General features: G+C 37.7%; 2 pseudogenes; one reads left to right on the forward strand and one right to left on the reverse strand.

The window, feature by feature from the left end:
* The first annotated feature begins 950 nt into the window (after positions 1 to 950).
* Positions 951 to 23,886, forward strand: LOC138311605 (uncharacterized; annotated as a pseudogene).
* LOC138311601 (G2/M phase-specific E3 ubiquitin-protein ligase-like) lies at positions 8,021 to 17,081 on the reverse strand (annotated as a pseudogene).

A 23,886-nucleotide genomic window follows, 5' to 3' on the forward strand; every position in this document is an offset into this window, starting at 1 on the left:
GAGAAATAGCTATAACAAACTTTGAATATCAAAATCAAAGATGGCTGCCTGGCAGCAATCTTGTTGACCGATCGGTCCCAAATCACAATATGCACAACTCGGGCCCTCGGGGAACCTACATATGAATTTTGAGACAGATCCCTTCAGCACTTTCTGAGAAATAGCAATAACAAAATCCAAGATGGCTGCCTGGCTGCCATCTTGTTGACAGATCGGTCCCAAAACTCATTATGCACAACTAGGTCCCTAGGGGAACCTACATAAAAATTTTTTAGACAGATTCCTTCAGTACTATCTGAGAAATAGCGATACCAAACTTTAACTATCAAAATCCAAGATGTCTGCCTGGCGGCCATCTTGTTTTTCCTATCAGCCTCAAAATCTGTATGGCACAACCAGGGACCAAGGGTAACCTCCATGTGAAGTTTGAACAAAATCCCTTCAGTAGTTCTCAAGAAATATCGATAACAAATTTCAACTGCCAAAATCATAGATGGCTGCCTGGCGGCCATCTTGTTTTTTCCGATCAGCCTCAAAATCTGTATGGCACAACTAGGGACCAAGGGTAACCTCCATGTGAAGTTTGAACAAAATCCCTTCAGTAGTTCTCAAGAAATATCGATAAAAATCTTCAACTACCAAAATCAAAGATGGCGGCCATCTTGTTTTTCCGATCAGCCTCAAAATCTGAATGACACAACTAGGGACCAGGGGTAACCTCCATGTGAAGTTTGAACAAAATCCCTGCTGTAGTTTTTAAGAAATAGTGATAACAAGCATTGTTTACGGACGGACCACGGACGCAGGGGCATTTGAATAGCCCACCATCTGATGGTGGTGGGCTAAAAATCCACTTGCCCGTATTTCAATTCCTTTCTCGATTTTTTGTTTGCAAAGGCAAGACATTTCTAAATGGGTCACGTTGAGTAACCACTGATCATACAGTCAAAATGGCGGTTATTAACACTTCAGTAGAAGCTCTTGCTAGTATTGTGGTTTCCGTCGCTAGAATCACGTAAAGAAATGCATTTTGTATCAACCTGAATAGAAGTTTCCTTTAATGAATAATTATTGTTTATTTTCGAGATTTTATTAAATTACTCTTCAGACGATATTTAGAAGGAAGCATTGCTTACCGTGCACAATCTGTGGCAGACCTGTCAACTGGAGCCTTGTCAGTCCGCGAGGTGAAAGCTTTCGTTCAAATTTAAACTGATTCAAAACATGATTAGCTCTGAATGCAGAGTATGATAATTTGATGTTGGTCATAGTGATGAAATATAGTAGGTTTCATAGATGTTAAGACAGACTGACGCGATGCACTCTCGCGTGACGAAAGACGGCAACACATTTTTTAAAGTTTATACGTAAATTTACTGGAGAATTATTAACAGAATTATGTAAATGTATGAAAATTGTAAAAATTACTTATTTCAGGCATAAGAATGAAATAAAGAAATCGACATTAAGTAAATATGCTTCCACCAACATTAACGCAACACTTTTATTATTTATTTAAATAATCAGAGTGGGAATTGGATTTTTCAAAGCAAAAGTTTGTGTAACTGAATACATATATAGGATTTTTCTATGGACCTAACACTAGATTTTAGACATTATATCTGATACATTTGTAGCTCAAGTTCTCTGGTTTCCTCTTATTATTTTCATGATAAACTCAAACTACTTCCTCGAACTGTTGGGTATAGGCAACTGACAGACTAGATTAAAATACATCTAATAATATTTCACAAAAATCAATGAATGGCGTAGGCCTATAACTCGCCTCTTTGCGAAAATTGTAAAGCAAGTATAGCACGTTTGACGAATCCACATTTCATTACAGAACCGAAGCCCGACGAAAACGCGTATTCTTTGGTGATTACAGTGTATCCGTATGAAAGTTTTTTTCAGAGAAAACCTGCAATCTGATTTGTTATTTTTTTCAGAAATCAAGTTATGAAAACTTTGCGGAATGTTGATATGAATGGTGTACAGTTTCGACGACGGAGGCGAATGGAGCGCAGGACGTATACGTCATTAGGTCCAAATCACGCATGGCACATTGATTGGTACGTTTGGATATACGAAAAGTAAATCTATCCGAAATATTAGTCAATGTTGTAAATTAGTTTGGAATTACTTGATTAAGTTCAGAAGTTGTTAAGACAGGAAGTATTATCAATAATGTCATATCTTATTTTAAAAGAGATCAGATCAATTAACTCAATTTGACTTAGGACCAGTTTTGTTACTTTTTATATTGGAAAGGAAACATTTATTTTGCTCATGTAAAACTTAAGAGACATAATGTTTTATCAGTGTGTTCGTCTGGCATATGCAATTTTAAATTTAAATTTTAAAGACCTTAAGAATATAATGAAAAAGAGAGTTTTACATTGCTATTTTCGAGAATTGATATCACTTTATGTATCATGTTTATTAGAAAGTTTATCGTTGCACAAGGGTTCTGAGTACACAAAGTGCTTATCTATGATTTGATTATTTCAGATATGATAAGTTGAAGCCATATGGGTTCCCAATCCATGCTTGTATCGATGGGTAACCACACACATCCTCATATAGATATACATATATGTAAGGAATGACGCGTTTTTTAGCATAATAATAATATTTACATAGAGACCTGTCGGAGAAACCTTACTGTTTCAGAACTTCATTCATTATCTATGTAATATATTTTTCCATTTGTATCATGAAATTCGTTTTAGTGTACGTACAAGAAAAATGGATGGATTCATAAAAATGAATGTATTTATACATTGTAAATGTCAATCACCAAAGGAAATATCGTATCATCTGTAAAGTTTCAACACTGCTGTTTCGTATTACAGGTACTCGCGAAGGATCATGTGGTTAAAGGTTGGCCCATCCAATAACGACCCTAAACAAGTGGCGTATCATTATATGACGTGTTTAAAGATTCATTCAGGTAATTATTTCTTAGTAACTACTTCGCGATAGTAGCAACAGACTCTTTTTTGCGAATTACATGATGGAATGCAATGTCTTTTGATTTGTAATAGTATAATCGAGGCACAGTTATTTGTTTAATTCTTCTATCAAAAGCCGCCCTCGCTCCCATGATCGATCCAGACCCATAACGTCGTACCAAGCGAGGATAAGAATCAGAAACAAGTGCATAGTTTCAGTCATGATATTTGTGCGTCAATATTTCTGGTGCCCCTGTGTTTGCATATGTGACTGTTATCCTTTGTTCAATGTTTGCGATGTGAAAGTTAAGTGTGTTACCACTGGCCATCCGACCAATAAAATGTTTAGCTGTGTTTTGTCAGTATAATGTGACCGGGTGGGGTGTGTTGCTTGGTATCTTCGGCGGCATGCTTCAGTGATATAGCATTATAAAAAGGGCAAAAGTTCCATTATACAAGAAGACACTTCATGAATACACCGCAGTCTCCCAAAGCACGCACCTCGCGTAACATACACGCAACACACAGCATACATGGGAGGCCGTCCTTACATGACCCTGGCTGTTAATAGGACGTTAATTAATTAAACAAAAAAAAAAAAAAAAAAAACTGTGTTTTGTTGACAGGCTTCCCGTGACTAATACAAGCGGACAAGAAAACAGTATTGTTGGTGCATTGCAGTTCGTGTTTCGAGGTGGAAATGAAAGGAGAATATGCTTTCAACATATTTCCTCGAAGTTAAATCAGGCAAGTGTAAAATAATCTGCCATTGAATCATCTTATGTTTAACGAACTTTTGCCATCCTTACGGGGACGGTTTCTCATTAACATTTATAACATGTTTATATAATTAGTATGAGATCTAAATGTACACCATGTATTTAGTTCTTTCTTTAATAAAGCACTATAAAAAGGGCAATAGTTCCACTATACAAGAAGACATAACATGAATTTACTGCAGTCTCCCAAAACACGCACCTCGCACAACATACACGCAACACACCGCATACATGGGAGGCCGTCCTTACATAACCATAGCTGTTTATAGGACGTTAATTAATCAAACAAAACAAACAAACAAAATGGTCAAATTAACCATTTTTAAGTCCGATTTTTATATCAGTTTGGGAATCCAATGATTTGTAATGAAGGAATGATATTGTTCTTATGGTGACTGATTAAAACAAAATGGTTGCCATTTCCTGGTATCCTATCGGTCAATGTTATACTATGTATATATAATTTCGTCCCATTTCTGTATGTAGGTTATTGTGATATAAATTAATGATTTCTACGATATTTCAGTTCAATTTGAGTTGTTAATACAATGATAAAGTCTTTCTAGAACAGAATACTACATATATAACCAATAATTTTCCGCAGCGAATAGAGGCTTACTGGTCTATGTTCAGAAGACGAACAGCTGAATGGTGGATGAATTTTTTTCGAGACATCGAAAACACTGCAACCTATGACGTCAATGATGAAACGGCAATGTATGTGAAATTAATACGTTCAATTTTTGTCAATATTCTCAAAATAATGTCTGTTTTAAAAGTAATTAGTAAATCCTGAAATAGTCTTTGCAGACAAATGATATTAACCAGTTCGAAAAAGCCAGATCAAGTTTTCACATATGTTTCCTTCTGTATAGTGGCATATTCGTTCTTTCTTTGCTGCTTTCCTGGAATGCCTTGGAGACGTTTTAATCTCAGGAGTGAAAATCGGTATGCGTGTAGTACTTATTTGCGTGTCTTTCAGCTATTAAATACTGTTTACGATGACGTACTTTCCTTGTGTCAATGAATGTGGCATTTTGAACAAAATACCACTTCTTCTACCGCATAAATTCATTATTACTGATATTATCACAGCTATGGCATAATGTGATATGTTGTTACTCTTACTATACATCATTGTAGGAAAACCCTGCAGGCAGATTTGGACTCCGTAAGAGATCAATGGAATAACCATCAAATGAGCGTTTCGAGAAACTCAGGCTGTCCAAACGGAAGACCAAATATATTATTTTCGCTTCTTCAATTAGCAGGTAATGACATCCTTTGCATTGCATTCACGAGGAAGGCGGGGAGAGGGGTGTCGGATGCGCAGGGGAGCATTTGATATATTGGCAGATACTGCACACTAAATGGTTGGCACTATGTTTCTACGCCGTTTATGATAACATCTCTAGGTATACATTTCTTTGATTCATTTCAGGATCAACATCCAAGATAAATTTCCCTGCTTTTGGGTTGACCAATATCATAACCATATATATTTGTTTTAATACCGTCATCACACAATATTATATCAGTGATTCGTATTACGGTTACAATTCAGCTTTTGTGATGTACATTCATATTCCATTTATTTATAACGGTTCAACTTTACGGTATACATATGGAACCTGCAATAATTTACGAAAGCAGCAATGCTTAGGCAAATTGCAAAATTGGGCTGACGAGGATGGCTTTAGATTTTCAAGATCAAAAACTGTCTGCATGCATTACTGTCAAAAACGAAAACCACATAACGACCCAGACCTCACACTCAATGGAATTAAAATTCCAGTGGTTGAACAAACTAAATTTCTTGGATTAATATTTGATTCGAAACTGTCCTTTGTTCCACACATAAAACATCTGGGGGATGGGTGCTCAATGGCGCTGAACATTCTACGTGTTCTGTCCCATTCTGGTTGGGATGCAGACCGTGGGATGCTTCTGCGTATCTACCGGGCACTTGTTAGATCAAGACTTGACTGCGGCTCGGTTGTCTATGGGTCAGCTCGCGGCTTCTGTCTGCGGATGCTTGGCCGTGTCCGGGGTCGGGGGCTGCGTCTGGCACTTGGAGCTTTCCGAACAACGCCTGTGAAGGGTCTCCGTGTGGAGGCTAATGAGCCATCTCTAGACAATCGACGAAAGAAATTATCCTTACAGTGTGCTGCTCGGCTGGGGTCCAATCCCAAAAAACCCGCATTCGATCTTGGATTTAATCCACAACACCAGGACATATTCAGACAAAATCAAAAGCTCATGCCGGCATTTGGCGTCGGGGTTTCGGGGTTTTTGCAGGAGCTGGGTGTGGATTTCGACACCATTGACGAGTACACCGTGTCGGATGTACCACCATGGCTCATCCGGGCACCTGATATCGGTTTATCTTTGCATGAGAGGGCAAAGTCCTGTGCATTACCCGAAGAACATAAATCCTCCTTTCGGGTGTGCATCAGGACTTTCCCTGATCATATTAAGATCTACACTGACGGCTCAAAAGATGGTGATAAAGTTGCGGCAGCATGCTGTACATCTAATCACTGTTCCACTCTCTGACTTCCAGATGTTGCCTCCATTTCCTCTGCGGAAGCTTGTGCTATCGGTCTGGCTCTTGACCACATCGAAGAACACCGCATTGAAAAGGCAATCATCTGTTCAGACTCTCTTTCGGTTCTTCAGGCTTTGAAATCAAGAAACCCTAGAAATACTCTAATCCAAAATCTTTTAATCTGAACCTTTCGATTATCTTCTAAAACTCAAATTACTTATCTCTGGATTCCCAGTCATGTGGGTATAAAGGGGAATGAACAGGCTGATAAAGCAGCTAAGACTGCTCTTCGCCTAGCACAAACAGATTTGAAACTACCATACACCGACATCAAACCTTCAATTCAGTCAGCCATCAAACACCATTGGCAACAAAGGTGGTCTACCGAAACAAACAATAAACTGTTTAAAATTCAACCTACACTTAATCCTAAACTGTCCAGTCGGAAAGACCGCAGAGAGGAAGTTGTTTTCTCTCGGCTCCGAACTGGACACACATATTTTACACATTACTATCTATTGAGAGGGGAGGATCCCCCCACATGCAATGCATGTGATTCTCCTCTCACAGTGGAGCATATTTTAGTGCATTGTATTGATTTCAAGCACATACGAGACAAGTACTACGATGTCTCCGACATGTACACTTTACTTAATGTCGTGATACATAATTGTATTTTTAATTATCTCAAAAAAAATCGGTATTTTAGATAAAATATGAACGTTTTCTCATCATATCATCGTATCAACTCGGCATTTCATCGTTTCATCAACATTGTGCACGAGTTTTCTCGTGTGTTTTAGCCAAAACTATTTTATCCCATGCAAACCTTTTTTATCAAATAAACGTTTACAATCTGTGTTTTAATCCTTACTTGCCTTTTCTTACCCCGATCTTTTATCCTGATATTAATGCCTGACTTGTGGTTTGGCCCTAAATGACCATAGTTGTCGATGGGCCGTAAAACTCAAACAAACAAACTGCAATAATTTGTTAGTTTTTTAGCTCACCTGACCCGAAGGGCAGGTGAGCTTATGTCATGGCGCGGCGTCCGTCCGTCCGTCAACATTTCCTTTAAATCGCTACTAGTCATAGAGTTCTGCATGGATTGTAACCAAATTTGGCCACAAACATCCTTGGGGGAGGGGGAACAGAACTTGTATAAATTTTGGCTCGGTCTCCCCCGGAGCAGGAGGGGGGGGGGGGGCAATAGGGGAAATAGAGGTAAATCATATAAATCGCTACTTGTCCTAGAGTTCTGCATGGATTGTAACCAAATTTGACCACAAACATCCTTTGGGGAAGGGGAACAGAACTTGTATAAATTTTGGCTCTGACCCCCCGGGGGCAGGAGGGGCGGGCCCAATAGGGGAAATAGAGGTAAATCCTTAAATCGCTACTAGTCATAGAGTTCTGAATGGATTGTAACCAAATTTGGCCACAAACATCCTTGGGGGAAGGGGAACAAAACTTGTATAAATTTTGACTCTGGCCCCCCGAGGGCAGGACGGGTGGGGGCCCAATAGGGGAAATAGAGGTAAATCCTATAAATCACTTCTTGTCCTACAGTTTTGCTTGGATTGTGACCAAATTTGGCCATAAACATCCTTGGGGGAAGGGGAACAGAACTTATATAAATTTTGGCTCTGACCCCCTGGGGGCGGGAGGGGTGGGGCCCAATAGGGGATTTAGAGGTTAATATTAAAATTCCTTCAGAAAAGAAACAATGAACCTGTATTCAGAACATTACTTGGCATTACAAACCAGGTTAGCGATACAGGCCCTCTGGGCCTCTTGTCTTTATTGTTTGAAGTAGTATTTTATCATTATCTTATTTGCTTTCATTTAGATTGACTCTCGCAACATAAAATAAATGAATCTGCATTATGTTTGTAGGTGGAAGGCAATGCATTCAACACATGGAAGAGTAAGACATGTCGTTTGGATTTGCTCAAACAGTTGAGCCAAGGTTGTCCGGAGATACAGATTTTGATCAGATTGCCTCTGAAATAAGCACGCGAAATGGCTGGACAACACCAGAAACTTGGCAACAAGCTCTGCAGCAGTTTCTCTACCTTTGCGAACAATTCAATTAATAACAACGTAAATGCATGGCTTTATGAATTAAAAGCAAACAAAAATAATGATTCATTAACTTGGTCTTTTATTTTTGTTCCTATTGCAATTTTGGTATGACAGCACAATTCTATACCAGTAAAAAATCGCTCGTACATATTTTTGTAATATTATTACTAATATGCTTTGGGAATGGAATGTGAAACAGAAATTAAGAGTCTGGGGTTTTAATTTTGCAATGATTAGGAAAAGTGAGATAAACAGGGATATGGGAGATAAAACTTTGCCCAATGCTATTCCTTCAAATCTTGACGAAATGAAGCTGCCAGTCCATAAGTACTGCTTGCCATGTATTACTCCACATTATCTGACCAAAATACTTATATGGTATGCATGCCCCCTGCATACAGGATGGCCTTGTCAAGCTTTAGGCAGAGAGTTATACACTGGAATTATCAGAGCGCATGCACACGTGTTTGCTCTTGGTAAAAACCCGTCATCCGCTTCGTGATCAAAATGTACATAGACTCCTGTGATTCCAAGTGGAGGTAGTTTGGAGAGTCCGGTGCAAAATGACAATAAAGAGCCTAGCTCTATTGCGTGGTCATCCATGGACCTCGGTGAATCTGTAGAACACAAAATAATTTTTTACGTTTTAAAAGAAAACAAAACCGACACAGCGTTTTACATAACAGCGTTAATTTGGAGTTATTACTGCGCATTAGCGTTATCGATGCTGATTTTGGTAGGAGGAGATGATGTTTTGGTGTTTGAAATAAGCTTATTAAAAAGTCCAGTTCTAAATAAATAGTTCAAGGTAAAACTTTTTAGTTCAATCGGCCAATAAGATCTTGATATCATAATTTATTGTATTTATATCTAAGAGCCGTCAATTCATTTTACGAAAATGAATGCTCTATTTATATGAACTGAATCAAGGTAGAACTGTGTTTGGTTACTGTGATTATTAAAATGGGCAATTTTCTGAAACAGCATACTACATTAAAAACTTTAGACATTTATCATGCAAATATCATCTACTTACGATAGAATTCATCTATGTAATCCATGTCTTTCCGTCTTTCTTCGGAAGGCAAATGGTTTGATCCCATCGGGGAGAAAGTTATTTTAGCGTCTCTTTCATCCTAATGGCATTCATGTATCTAGATATTTTCATAAAATTGCGTATAAAATTCGGAATGAACTCGGTAACGTCAATATTACAGACAGGTCCCGCTTTCAGAAAATAGTTCAGTTAACTCAACCTACATATTCATTGATTTCAAAATATAGGGTATGAATATCTGGCTATCGTAAAATAAAATCCGATGTCGGTCTTTTTTATACAGTGTATTTGTTGATAAGCCCAGAAGTTCTGTTGTCACCACCTTCACTCTCAATTGAGATTGTGATTTAGTCGAAGGTTTCACCTAGATTTGTACGGTGACACGAAAGACACTCTTTCGGAGCACCTGGTCTTAGACTTTTTCACGAGTCTCAATTCAAAATCATATCTTTGTTTATATTTCCACTCGTTTAATAGATTTGAGTTTGAATTCTTGTTTCGTTCATATGCCGTTCTTTTTCGTTGTTTTGTTTTCTTCAGATAAATCTTAACATTTTGCGCCTACGGATTGATGTCTTATGTTAACTTAAGTCTCGAAATGAAATATCAATCGTACCTTTCTGTGTATTCCAGAAAGCATCTGAGTGATTCTGGGTGTTTCCGCATTAATGATAATACCCCCAAGTACGTTCAATCCCCTTCCTTAAACTGTTGTATCGCTTTTTTTTTTGTTTGTTTGATTAATTAACGTCCTATTAACAGCTATGGTCATGTAAGGACGGCCTCCCATGGATGGACTGTGTGGCATGTATGTAGTTGCGAGGTGAGTGTTTTTGGGAGACTGCGGTATGTTCGTGTTGTGTCTTCTTGTATAGTGGAACTTTTGCCCTTTTTATAGTGCTATATCACTGAAGCATGCCGCCGAAGACACCAAGCAACATACCCCCACCCCGGTCCACATTATACTGACAACGGGCGAACCAGTCGTCCCACTCCCAGTATGCTGAGCGCCAAGCAGGAGCAGAAACTACCACTTTTTATAGACTTTGGTGTGTCTCGGTCAGGGGACAGAACCCAGAGCCTTCCTCACAGGGGCGAACGCTCAACTCGAGGCCAAAAGTGAGGCGGTGCCAAGGGAGGCATTAGGAAAGATAAAGTCAGTTAGGAAGAAGAGAAAAGATTAAGATACGATCATGCAATAGGGCAGCAGGTACAATTCTAAAACGGAAGTTATAAGCAGTTGCAGGTCGGTGCATGACTACGAGAGACATTGTCAGTGATGAGCGAGTTCTTGGTCGTTTAAATTTAATAGACATGTTGGCTTGTCTACTCCGATTGTAAAGCGGATATCTAGGTTGTCATCGATGATTTTTCTCATATGGTGGACATCTGTTACTTCTGCCAACTGAAATAATCCAGATCGATATTCATGTCATGCTATTGCTATCCTTGTAAAGGTAACTTGTATCACGACCATGTTGCATATGTAAATAAAGTTGTAGCTATTCATTCTATAATGTGGTTAGTGTATAAAGAATAAGACTATAAATGTACTACAAGAGCAGTATTTCGAGACAACACATGTTAACCAAATGACAAAAAAATGATTGCTAAAAAATTCAAAGTGACATATTTACACGTATATACTGTCTTTATCGTAGACATAATATAATGGCCATTTGTAATTATGACAACACAATTGATTAACGATATTGCAAATTGTTACCTGTTTCAATGCCTCCCGGATCTCGTAGTCAGGGATATCCTCTGGCTTAGGCTGACGTCTCTGACGCTCCGAGTCATAAACTAGGCAGTCCACTACACATGGAGCCAGGTAGGAAAATGGCTACCCTCCCATCAGTATTGATGCCGCTACTGCGTATCCGGCTTTGAAATAATTGTTTGACCGGATGGCCGAGACCTTAGCCGAGAAAATCTGCGAACAAAGAATGGTTAGGTTACCTATAGTGCAATGATATTTTGTTTTATTACACACACACTATTTAATAATTTGGATGATTCCTTACGTTCTGTCAGCATTGGAAGGTATGAGGACGGTATTTGTTAGACTGGTACTCTTGTCTCTAGAATTTTGAGGACGGTATTTGTTAGACTGGTACCCTTGTCTCTAGAATTTTAGGGGCCGCGGTGGCCGAGTGGTTAAGATGTACCGACATATTACCACATGCCCTCCACCTCTGGGTCGCGAGTTCGAATCCCATGTGGGGCAGTTGCCAGGTACTTAACGCTGGTCGGTGGTTTTTCTCCGGGTACTCCGGCTTTCCTCCACCAACCAACAAACCTGGTACGTCCTTAAATGACCCTAGCTGTTAATAGGACGTTAAACTAATCAAACCAAACTCTAGAATTTTAAAATTATAATTAAATCTATTTTATTTTATTTTGGCCGTTTGGATATGTCTAATTCTATAGACTGGTCAAATGCGGATGGAGTTTGTCCTGTAAAACCACAAACTCGGCAGAATTAGTCTCTCCTCAGGAACATTATGTCCATCATCTGATGACATGGTATAACTCTCAATACCTTCATTGACCAAAATAGCTGGAGTAAACTGGTCAATGGAGATTCTGTCTAAAGTTTCATTAAGAAACCATTGAGGTCAGTAAGATATCTGAATATCTTTGACTTAAAAGTACAATTAATAACAAGTTGTACTTGAATAAGATGACTTAATTTACTGCTATAGTAAGTTCCGTTGATACTCTCTTAACCATTCTTTGAGTAATACTGGAGTTAATATCATTCCAAGAAACAGGCAAGGTAGTAAATGGATATACCTCCAACAAAAATGTCAATGCCCATAGTTTTAACTCCGTCAACAAACCAAACTCTACACGCATGTATTTTAATGGAAAAAATGAAAATGTAGAAGACTCGTTTTTGTTTAAAAACTACTCAAGTTACAATTTCATCAGAAGTTCATTATGAAATATGTTGCTATGATGTTTTCGTAAACTGATATATATATTAAAGTCAATTCAAAGAATCATATGTGTCAATACGCGAAAAAACTTATGATAACTCATTGCCAGTATAACAACAAAACCTTAAGATTTTGAGAATACATTTTCATGAAATACTGTGGAAATCTATATAACAGTTTTAATTTCACTCCAGCTGGGAGTCCAGTGTAATACAAGAGGCCCAGAGGGCCTGTATCGCTCACCTGTTTCTTCCAAGGATTATGGCAAAATACTAAATTTCAAAGAAAAAGAAGAATTGCAATGAATTTGCTTTAAATGAAATAATTTCGCACCAAAAACTTTGAGCTATCATTTATTCCCTTTATCCAAAGATACTAATTTGAAGAACCTGTCTTTCCCTTATTGGGCCCCGCCCCCTCCGACGGACGGTGTTTGTTTGTTTGTTTGAAGACGGATGGGCGCCGCGCCATTGCATAAGCTCACCGGCCCTTTGGGCCAGGTGAGCTACAGTTGGGAGCAAACTAAACTTGGTATCTAGTGCACTTTGTAGTGCACACGTAGTGAACAACGTAGTGCACTAGACTAAACATTGTAGTGCACTAGAGTGCACTACGATGTGAACTCCAGTTCACTACAGTGTTAACTCTAGTGCACTACAATGTTAACTCTAGTGCACTACGAAGTGCACTTCAGTTTTACAGTGCCTGTACGTGATAAATACAAGTATATATTCAAATTTGTGGTATAACTTATATTCATTTTGAAATAAATAAATGAATGAATTTTCCGGATACCATATGGATCCTTACAATTACTAACATTGAATTGTAATATGGGGGATGAAAGTAATCCCAACAGTGTGCATGGACAATTAAAATTGTCAATTAAATAACTTGTATTTTTAGATACAGTGTTCATGAAGCTACATTTGTTCTAGCTATATAGGTTTTACCAGAAGTTTATACAATATATTATCTAAATTTCTGATTTTACACGTTCATTCATGTAATCACATCCTTTTTTTTTGGACTAGTATGTATGATGGTCGTATGTATAACTGAGCCAGCATGTAAGTTAAATTTCAGGTAAAACAATTCATGTCAAGAGGGCAGAATAAGTGTCAGAGTGGCGAATACACATACAATATACATGTAGGTAGGTAGGTTTGGGGTGGGGCTGGGGTATAAAGGAGCCAAAGGGGTATTGTCTCGAAGCATGTTTGGAATACACATATATACATGTACATGTACATGTCCATATACACATGTACATGTACTTAAAAATTTAACTATATAGTACATAATTAATAAGCCCCTCTCCATCTCCTCAAAAAATATAAATAAAATAAAAACAAGATACAAAACAATGTGAATACATTATCTTCATTTTGAGGGGAAAAACAATATTATAGCAATTATTCTCAATGGAAAGATTATGCGTATTTTGATAAAAAGTAGCTGTAAGTTTATTATTATTATTATTATTTTATGAATCAAAACCACATGGGGTCAAGTAGACAGTTATACTTTACTTAACTAATCAGGTACAGAGGCTGTCACAGCATGCTATATATCTATTGAATTGAATGCTGTAATGGACCCCCTGGGTTAAAGAAAATAGGTATACCTTACCTATGACGCCTGACTGATCATCTCAGGTAAGGTGTCACCTCCGGTGGTGGGATGGGGAAATAGGGAGAAAAGGGCCCTAGGCCTAGCTAGTGACCATAATGACAGACAGTGTGCCAAGAGTTTACAGTATACAAGTCATGTATGTATGCGGGTACAGTGTATACCTGTATCCCCATGTACAATGTACAGTACATGTATATCAGTGTATGTGACAGACTTTTGTACCAATTACACATCAATAAAAAATGATAACAATTAAATAATTAATATGTACACGTATGTAGTTAGAAATCCTTGATATGTATATGATAAAAATATTGTATTTTATGTGTATGTGTAAACACTAAAACACAACATGAATTATATGCGACACTCCACATTATTTTAATGTACGTGCAGGTCGATGATCATCACTTTTAGTTAATAATCTTTTAATAAATGTACACAACTTTTGCTGCTTAATTTTGATATAGATTTCATATGCTTATACATATATATACGGTATATAGAAATAAATCAAAATTTAATATATCAATCAAAATATATTTCAAATATTATGATGTAATATTACATGTGTACAAATATATGTTTAAACAGAAATAAGGATTTGATTTAACTCATCAACATGGTCCGTTTATATTATCATATGGAATGATTTCGCAAATTTGATTGACTGATCGTCCCAATCGCACAGCTGTTAATTAACCATATAAATTTCTTGCTAGAATTAATTAACAGAGTCAGAGACATATATATATATAATTTATATTTGTATGTCTCTAACAGAGTTATTTGGGTACAAAGGAAGCTAATAATAAGAACTTTTTAATAAATTTCAACTTAATTTATTCAAGGACGTATATATAAATCCTATATATAAATCCTTGATTTATTTCAGTTAAATTGTTGACTCTTGACAAAATGCAAAGTTCTGTAACTTTTCAAAAATCAAAACTCATAGGGCACCTGTTCACCTGTATTTTCAGGATTCACAATTTTTGTGTTAATTGAACTGGCTTCATAGGTAATTACAGGATTAGGTGAGGGGCAGTCATGCATGACAAGACAGGTGACCCCTAGCTTGGTTATTGCCCTAGGCCTGGAGCCTGGCCAGTACAGGTAAAATTCACCAAGCGACTTATGAGGGTATAATAAAAGTGTAATAGCCAAAACTGCTAAATGTACAAAATCTGACATTCTAAATGTGAAATACAATTATATATAGCTGTTAATTTCTAGAATGGCAAAAACAAAGATATATGATTCAAATAAATAAATAATAAAAATAATTAAATACATGAAATAAATTAAAATAAATATAGCTATTTATATCTAGAATACCTAATATTTGATCTGAGTAATAAATGTAGCTATTAGTAAATGTATTATAACAAGTATAAAATATTTGATCCTAATAAATAAATATAAATTCATTTATTTTCTGCAAAAAAAAATATCTAAAGAAAAGATGCATGTGGTCAAGCCATATTGCAGCTTAGGGTATAGTCTTTACTTTGATATTAAAACTCATATTAGGCTAAATTACTCAGACGAAACCCATATATAATAATGTACACCAATAAAAGTAACCATTTTATTTAATAAATTAATTATTTACATTCTCACTTAGTTATGCTAATTTTTAAATACAGAGTACATTTGGTAATTCATCTGAAATAATTGAAAGATATTTAAAACCATTTAATAAAATATATACATGAACAGATTGTACATGTACAATTTATGCAATAAGTAGGAGTATCAGGCTCATTTATCTTGTGCACTACGATGTGAACTCTAGGGCACTACAGTGTGAACTCTAGTGCACTACGATGTTAACTCTAGTGCACTACGATGTTAACTCTAGTGCACTAGCTAGTGAAGCGGAGTTAACTTTACTTGTGCACCCCAGTGCACTTCACTACCAAGTTTAGCTTGCTCCCAACTGTAACAAACTACCTCAGGCCACACTCTAACTTAATCGTTGGATCAAATCAACAGTCACAGCAATGTAATATGGGTTTGACCTTTCTGTACTCACCATTATTCCGGGGAGTGATTTCCAGATTTGATTTAACATTCAAACTAGGGGAGATAATCTATTATTTAAAAAAAAACCTTAGGGGCTTGTGGCCAGTCTTATTTTGTTTTTTTGTTTGTTTGATTAATTAACGTCCTATTAACAGCTATGGTCATGTAAGGACGGCCTCCCATGTATGCGATGTGTTGCGTGTATGTTGTGCGAGGTGCGTGTTTTGGGAGACTGTGGTATATTCGTGTTGTGTCTTGTATAGTGGAACTGTTGCCCTTTTTATAGTGCTATATCACTGAAGCATGCCGCCGAAGACACCAAGCAACACACCCCACCCGGTCACATTATACTGACAACGGGCGAACCCGTCGTCCCACCCCCTGTATACTCAGCGCTAAGCGGGAGCAAAAACTACCACTTTTTGTAGACTTTGGTGTGTCTCGGCCAGGGGACAGAACCCAGAGCCTTCCTCACAGGGGCGAACGCTCAACTCAATACCAAAAGCGAGGCGGTGCCAAGGAAGGCATTAGGAAAGATAAAGTCAGTTAGGAAGAAAAGAAAATATAATATCCTAAATTTAGTCGCCTTTTACGATCATGAGGGGCAGCAGGTACAATTCTAACGCCCTACTGCAGGGAAAGTGGCCAGTCTAGGTATGTGTATGTGCATGAGAGTGTCAGAGTGTGCGTTTGTGTATAAAGGTGAGTTTGTGTGTGTGACTGAGTGTATTAAAAAAAAAAACTACAGTACGAACCTTTCTGGTCTCGGGGCCTTCAAACAGCCCACTAGTTAATACAAGAGATTCCTGTAGCAACCTGAAAAACTCTCTTCGTGGCCCGCCTTCATCTATTGCTATTTCTACTGCTTCATGCTCTCCAAAGTGGGAAACAAAGTGGATTAATCATAATCTGTGTCGAGGTACTCCAAAAATCCTCCACTACATAGAATCTCAAAATTTTCATGCAGTTGAAGCAGCACTCGTCGTCCGTCGGACATGGGACAAGGAAAGATCGAGATTGTTCCTCTAACACTCGTTTGATGTCGGCCATTTCTCTGAAATACGATAAAATAAAATTCTAAAAAAAATATATTAATTAAATACACAGGAGCCTACAGGATGATAACCTCTGGCAGCCTATACGCTTCCTGTCACAAAAGTACATAACGATGCACCCACACAATAAAGACTTTTGAATTAGAATCAACAAATAACAAGAGGTCCAAGGTCATCTGATAACCTACATCATACATATTTCTGAATGGTGGAATGAATTGGGAAGCGCAACCACGTAACAATATGGCTGCCACAGCTGTAATTACAAATCCGAAAATTACAACACTTCATCAGCCTGCCCTTCTTTAACATCACTACGAATTTTCAACTCAATGGCACTAGTGGAACTAGAGAAGAAGTTAAAAATGTTTTTTTGAAGATGACGGCTGTGGTGGCCACCTTGGAATTCGGACTGACCCAAAAATAACACTTTGTCAGGGCCGTCTCAGGATCATTACAGGTAAGTTTCAACTCAAGCCCACTGGTCAAACTTATAACTTTTCGTATTGTATACAAATATACTACACCATATTCGTGTTTTAAACCGGTCAAAATTACCTTTCGTCAGGGTTCAGATGTATACACGGATATATTATATCTTCCTTTTAAACCAACATTAGCCCTGTAACCTTCAATGCCCACCATTTCAGGGTGCTACTAGTCCATATTTAGAAGTCGAAAGGATATGCTAGTGACTATAGGAAACATACATTTAAAATTTGTGAAATATCCCGTCTGTTCTTTTCAAGGCATTTTCACTGTGGCCCGGAAATGAAAATGAAAAACGATTATATCCGTTTTTAATCGTATTATTGAATACATTTTCGCCCAGTGACATAAAACATCTTACATCAAATTCCCGGCCTCGCCAGTATCATTTGCTGGTCTCTGTTCTCTGTAATACGATTAACATTTGCTTTCTTAATTTGTCGATAAAGTTACTCAAACAAAATGGAATCCATCTAAATATAATCACGAATACACAATGTATTTGAAATAACTTTGATATGATATCAAACCGATGATAATACTTAAGGCCTCCAAACGTCAGGTTTTCTGTAAGTACTTTGAGTGAATGCTAATTCATCGATTTCCTGTCCATCTGGTAGATTTGGTACTTTATTGCATCGTGCCCGCCCAGAAGTAGTAATGATACAACACCCCCGCCCGCCCGCCCCCCCCCCCTCCATTTTTGTTATAATTAAGAAATGTAAATTTATTTATGTTTTCCTGACTAAATCCAAACTCCTGTAGATTGGTATCGCCCCAAAATGCGAATATTATAAATGCGAAATAACATTTCGCCAACTTACATTTCCAGTGCACTTCCTGTACGCCGCGGAAGACGCAGAGATGGGCGTCGACTTAGTCTGGCAAAAGCTCTGAAAAAATATGTGTGATATATACATTAAAGCGGGTCCAATAAACTCGGACAGCAAATACGAAACAAGACATTTTGATGAATTGTTGCCCCCATGGGATATGCCGAAAATGCTGAAAATTAATCAACATAGGAAATGATTCTGCACCGGGTGGTATTAATGTGAATGAGAAGCCATATCAAAAATTCCATACAATTTACCACCTTTGCCACAATATGAAGTTTCGGGGACTAGAGAGTACATTTGTATACATGATGTATTTGAGAACAATTATTGAAAAAAAAACCGTTCATATCGCCTTCCCCATGTCATGGACAAAGATACTAACTATGATCGAAGTAGTGTTTGTAGTGCCGTCATTACTTATGTTTAAGTTTCCAATGAAATTGTACGCTGGCACTATGTTTGCTCAATTCCATCCCCCTTAAAAAAATGAATTTGCTTTAAAAGAAAAAAAATCAGACCACAAACTTTGCGCTATCATTGGTTCTCTTTATCCAAAGACACTAATTTGAATAACATATCTGTATTTCCCTTATTGGGCTCTGCTCCTCCTGCCATAGAGGGGTCAAAGTCACCATTCAAAGTCAACATTTTGAACTTCTTCTCAAGTCCTACCAGTGCGATTTAGCTGAAACTTACATGGAATGATTCTGACATGGTCCCGACAAAGTGTTGTTATTTTTCGGGTCGATCTGAAATCTAAGATGGCCGTCACAGCCGCTATGTTGAAAACACACATTTTGAACTTCTTCTCAAGTTCTACCAGTGCGATTTGGCTGAAACTTGCATGAAATGATCCTGACAAAGTGACACCATATATAATTTTTACTATTGCCAAGGTAGTCAGATGACCGTTAAGGCCCTTTGGGCCTCTTGTTTTGTGAAAAAAATATTCACTGTAGTAAAAACAACCGTAATCTTTATTGCCAGAAAGTGAATTTTAGTCATTTTAATTATCCGTCTGTCATCCGTCCGTCTGTTCGTTAACAATTCTTGTTATCGCTTTTTTATATAAGATTCCCCTAGGGTCGCTGTTGTGCACATTGTGTTTGGGACCGATCGGTCGACAATTAGCTGAACGGCTGCCATCTTGGATTTTGATAGCTGAAGTTTTTATCGCTATTTCTCGGAGGCCTCATTCTCAAATTCCATATCTTTATGCTCCACATAGGTAGGCCCTATACTTGTTTCATGCATTTTGGTATCGATCGGTGAACAAGATGGCCAACACGCCACCATCTTGATAGCTAAAGTTTGAAAAGCAGAGAAAAGATCATACCTTCATTTGTCGCACATAGATAATTCTTCGGTGGGCACAAAGATCCCTCTGGAAACTCTTGTGCAATATACAGAATAGGTTAGGGGATTCGGACGTATTTGAAATGGCATTCATTTGTCAAGATGCAACTTTGTTGTGCAAAATTGAAATCTGAATGAGTCATCAATGACTTTTTTACTGATACATACTGTGAATTGTACCCCCTCGAGTTCCAAATTTCAATGCCAATTATTTCTAACATATAATCATCGCAAAGATAAATTTGAGTTGTTGCAATAGTTGCCTGATATATATCATAAAGAAAGTCAATAAGCAACCTCAGGTTATTAATAGATACATAAATTCGCGATCAATGTTTCTATCTTAAACCCACACATAAACATGTACATACACACGTTTATTTGCGAAATATTTGAATTTTTAGCCCACCATCTGATGGTGGGCTTTTCAAATCGCCTTTCGTCCGTGGTCCGTCGTCCGTCCATCCGTATGTCCTTCCGTCAGTCCGTCCGTCCGTTAACAATTCTTGTTACCGCTATTTCCCAGAAAGTACCAAAGGGATCTTTTTTTCAAATTTCATATGTAGGTTCCCCTAGGGCCCTAGTTGTGCACATTGTATTTTGGGATTAATCGGTCAACAAGATGGCCGCCAGGCAGCCATCTTGGATTTTGATAGTTAAAATTTGTTACCGCTATTTCTCAGAAAGTACTGAAGGGATCTTTCTCAAATTTCATTTGTAGGTTCTTCTCGGGCCCTAGTTGTGCATATTGCATTTTGGGACTGATCCGTTAACAAGATGGCCGACCGTCCGCCATCTTGGATTTTGATAATTAATGTTTGTTACCTTTATTTCTCAGAAAGTACTGAAGGGATCTGTCTCAAATTTCATATGTATAGGTTCCACTAGTGCCCTAGATGTGCATAATGCCTTTTGGGACTGATCGGTCAACAATATGGCCAACCGGTCGCCATCTTGGATTTCATTGTTGAAGTTTGTTACCGCTATTTCTTAGAAAGTACTTAAGCGATCTGTCTGAAATTTTCTATGTACACTGTAGTATGTTTGAAAAAGTTTGAAAAGCATGGAAAAGATCCCTCTGGGATGTCTTGTTGAGCTTGATCTCGAAATCACGCAAAATGTATATATCGCAAAACTATCTCGCAAAAAAATAGATTTACAGTATATTGAATATTTATGATAATTAACATCTTGCAGTTACTCCAGGAAAGTTATGTGGCTTTTAGTTGGACCGTCTAATAATGATCCAAGGATTGTCGCAACATTTTTTTTTTTTTTGCATATTTTTGTTTGTTTGATTTATTAACGTCCTATTAAAAGCTATGGTCATGTAAGGACGGCCTCCCATGTATGCGGTGTGTTCCATGTATGTTGTGCGAAGTGTGTGTCTTGGGAGACTGCGGTATATTCATGTTGTGTCTTCTTGTATAGTGGAACTGCTGCCCTTTTTATAGTGCTATATCACTGAAGCATGCCGCCGAAGACACCAAGCAACACACCCCACCCGGTCACATTATACTGACAACGGGCGAACCTGTCGTCCCACTCCCTGTACGCTGAGCGCTAAGCAGGAGCAGAAACTACCACTTTTATAGACTTTGGTGTGTCTCGGCCAGGGGACAGAACCCAGAGCCTTCCTCACAGGGGCGAACGCGCAACAAATTTCGTTGTGTGTGTGAACAGATTTACTGTATCATTATGTCATGGTAAAACCGTTGAACTTTGGTATAAAATGTGTAATTCAATTGATCTGTCTTAGTTAATTGTTATCACATACTTTTATTTCTTTATTTTCATCATATTTTGTAATATGTTTTGTAAAAATGTGACATAAGCTAGTTGTATTTGCATATGATGTCCAATGGTGTTGCAGACTGATCCATGCACAGAAAATGTCATCATGAGGGGAATATAATGCGTTTTTAGACATGACGCGGATGATTGCTTCTCTGGTATTGATTCTTTCCGTGTTTCTCGGGCTTTATTCAATTCTGTTACTGATACATATCAATTACATAATCAAAGAATCACTGGTTATTTACGACCACAAGTTTTTGCCTGTATCAACACACCACAGAAAAAATCAATAGAACAAACGTTGGTATATGTTTAACCTTTGTGTTTGGTTTATGCATGTATGTATACCTGTAGGATGATGCTTTGTACCTCTTTATAACATTATAATATATATGATACTGTATATCGTGTAACACAATTAACCATTGATACTAATCATTACTTTAATTTAGAGAATAGAAGCCTGGTGGAGTTTGTTGAGGCGCGCCAAACCCATTCCTGGATCGCTATGTTAAAGGACCTCGAGTGTAAGTGTAAGACGAATTCCTTTTTTCAAGTGTGAAGTATTTTGGAAAAATGGAATAAGTAGTGTTGATTTGATATTGCTAAAAATATTGAGAGGTAAAAGTAGGATAATATATTGCCTATATACTTCAAAGGAAATATCATAGTTTATAAAGCACAAAGCACCGGATACTAAGAAATGTGTTAATCATCACCACTTCTTTAATCATATAACATTCTGTTAACAGGTACTCTCTTCGATATTGTCTTATTGCCTTTAATACAGAGAGAGTTGGATAATATTCGAGATGATTGAAATAGCCATCATGTGTCTTACAGTCGACAAGCGTCCAGTCCAAATGGTCGCCCAGATGTTCTTTATACACTTTTTGAAAACACAGGTCAGTAAGATATGGAAATAATAATGATTGGGACCAACATATATATCAATGATTCAATGTTTGCCGCAAGTATGCATTGGTCTGTCAAAAGGAATAAAACAGAACTTGGTTCAAATCTTGTATGAAACAAATATATGTATCAGAAACACAATTTTGCTTCTGCTTTAAAATTGTTGTGCCATGTCCAAGTAATAGATAATCTAATCCATACAACGGAAAAAATAATTTATTGCAAATTCCTTTAAATTGAAGGATCGTCAGCTGTCAATCAGATCGCATGCTACTTTTTATAGATAGAGTTCCGTATTTGGATAAACTTCAAACAAGAGGCCCAGAGAGCCTGTATCGCTCACCTGGTTTGTTATGCCAAGTAAGGTTCTAAATACAGTATCATTGTTTCTTTCTGTGGAAATTTAAAGATTTACCTCTAATTGTCCTATAAAACCCCACTCTTTCTACTCCATGGGGTCAGAGCCAACATTTATACACATTATCTTCCTTATCAACGGGGATGATTCAAGTTAAATTTGGTTACAATCCATGCATAACTTTGTGGCTAGTAGCGATTTAAAGGATTTACATCTATTTCCCGTATTGGACCCTGCCCCCCCCCCCCCCCCCCGGGGGGGGAGGGGGGTCAGAGCCAAGATATATACAAACTTTATTCCCCTTCAGGCCAAATTTCGTTACAATCCATGCAGAACTCTTTACCTAGTGGCAATATAAAAGATTTACATCTATTTCCCTTATTGAGCCATGTCCCACCTGCCCCTGGGGGATGTTTCAAGTCAGATTTCGTTACCATCCATACAGAACTCTGTACCTAGTGGCAATTTAAAAGATTTACATCTATTTCCCTTATTGAGCCATGTTCCACCTGCCCGTGGGGGATGTTTCAAGTCAAATTTGGTTACAATTCATGCATAACTCTATGGCTAGTAGCGATTTTAAAAATTTACCTTATTTCACCTATTAGGCCCGCCCCTCCTTCCCCCGTGGGGTTCAGAGCCAAAATTTATACAAACTCTGTTCCCCTTCCCCTTCGGGCCAGGTGAGCTAAAATTATTTCTATCTTATTGTGTTTGATTTATGACGCAGTCATTGTACATTGTACACCTGAGAGCGTAAGGATTTTTGAGGTATACATACTTAAACTAGGTACATCTCATGGAACTAATGTTCAAGAATATGCCTTCTCTTTACCGCAGGTGGAAAACAATGTATCCAGCCAGTAAATGAAGATGACTTAGAATGGGCAATATCTGAATGTCGGTTTCCATCGAGAAGCGGGTCGTTGGAATTTGATAATTTTGCAATGAACTCCTTTGAAGAAAACAGCGAACATGATGCGTTTACTTGGAATGAGGCAGTTAAGAATTACAACTCGTTAAGGAATCGCATAGGATTGATATGA

Source organism: Argopecten irradians, unplaced genomic scaffold (genome assembly GCF_041381155.1).
Source record: "Argopecten irradians isolate NY unplaced genomic scaffold, Ai_NY scaffold_0062, whole genome shotgun sequence".
Classification (NCBI taxonomy): domain Eukaryota; kingdom Metazoa; phylum Mollusca; class Bivalvia; order Pectinida; family Pectinidae; genus Argopecten; species Argopecten irradians.